This window comes from Pteropus vampyrus, unplaced genomic scaffold (assembly GCF_000151845.1).
Source record: "Pteropus vampyrus isolate Shadow unplaced genomic scaffold, Pvam_2.0 Scaffold33, whole genome shotgun sequence".
Taxonomy (NCBI): domain Eukaryota; kingdom Metazoa; phylum Chordata; class Mammalia; order Chiroptera; family Pteropodidae; genus Pteropus; species Pteropus vampyrus.
The window spans coordinates 8,694,413-8,696,229 of NW_011888814.1; positions in this window are offsets into that span (position 1 = coordinate 8,694,413).

The window sequence follows — 1,817 nt, forward strand, 5'->3', positions numbered from 1 at the left end:
CTGACCCCCGCTCCCCCATCTTCCAAATACCAGGGTGAGACAAGCCCCTGCACTTTAGGGATAAGCTGTCTCTTAAGAAGAAGCATGGCAGAGGCCAACTGTTTTCCCCCCAAACCTATTCTCTTTTTGTTTGGGTTGTTCAAAACCTTCCTAGAGTTCCTTGAAGGAATACTCTTTTTTTTTTTTCTTTCCTAATTCAAATTGAGTTTCTGTCACCTGCCATCAAAAGAATTTTGATGAATACTCTGCTGTCTTAGTTCAGACTGCCATAACAAAACACCATAGACTGGGTGGCTCAAATGACAGAAATTTATTTTCTTAGAGTTCTGGAGGCTGTAACTTCAAGACTAGGGTGGTCAGGTTCTGGTCAAGTTCCTTCTGGCTTGCAGATGACCGCATTCTCACTGTATGCTTACATGGCAGAGAGAGAGAGAGGGAGGGAGGGAGGGAGGGAGGGAAAGAGACAGACAGACAGACAGACAGAAATCTTCCTTTTCTTATAAGTCCTATTGGAATAGGACACCACCGTGATGATCTCATTTAACCTTAATTACCTCCAAATGTCTTTATCACCTTATCATCAGATACAGTCTCATGGGAGGGCGGGGGATTAGGACCTTAATATATAAATTGGTGGTGGGAGGGTTGTAATTCAGTCCACGGCATCTGCCATTACCTCCATTGGCCTTGGAGAGCTGGGAGAAGGCCCTCATCTTCACCCAAAAGAATCAGATAACATCAGACTTGTTTGGTACACAGTTGATAGTAAAAACTCAGGCACAGCTGGGCTGTCTGTGCCAGAAGCAGAGATAAGCTATTCTTAGCTAGAGGACAATACCCTTAGGTTGGATTTTATAGCTCCCTGCTGGAAACAAGCAGTGACAAATTTCTCAGGTAGTAAAAAGACACTTGCAGTTTAAAAAGGTATATGTATAAGAATGTAAGAAATTAAATTAATTGAAAAAATAAATTTAAAAAAAAAGAGAATGTTCATCCTAGTGTGGTTTACTCTAGTGAAAAAATGGAAATATCTTGAAGAGCCATCAGTAAAGAAGTGAACATTAGGGTATATGGCTACATTAGATGAATACTAGGTGGCCATTGAAAATAAAGTCAGAGCTACTATTAATTTCATTACAAATTTATGGTAGTATTTCATATCAACAGATATTTTGATAGTAGTATTCTGGCTATACAGGAAAAAATGTCCTTATTTATTTAGAGATACATACTGTTTAGGAATGATGAGGTACAATAAAGGAAATATCTGGTGATTGTCCCTAGTTCCTGGCACAGTGCTTCAAAAACTCTTGGAATTTACTAAGTAATAAGAATGTCTTAGTTATTGTAGTAAAGTCAGCACCTAGATAGCTTCAGGATGGGGGTTAATTGCTAGAAAGACCAATTAAAGGATTGTAACTTTGGGCCAAACTGACCTCCCCAAAAGAGGAGAGTTGGAGATTAAGCTTAATCACATGACCACTAATTTAATCAATCTTGCCTAGTAATGAAACTAGGATCAAAACCCTGAACATTAAAATTCAGTGGAGCTTCCTGGTCAATGCACAGATTGATGTGCTAGGAGGGTGACACACTCTGACTCCACCAAGAGAGGAACTCTGCCTTTCTCCCAGAACTAGCCCTTTGTGTAGCCTTTATAATAAAACTTTAATCATATTGATAGCACTTTTCTGAGTTTTGCGAGTTGTTTTAGCAAATTATCAAAACTGTAAGGGGTTGTGGGAATCCCTGAAGTTGTAGCCAGTTGGTCAGGAGTACGGGTGGCCTGGGGACCCCTGAAATAGGCTTTCGTTGAA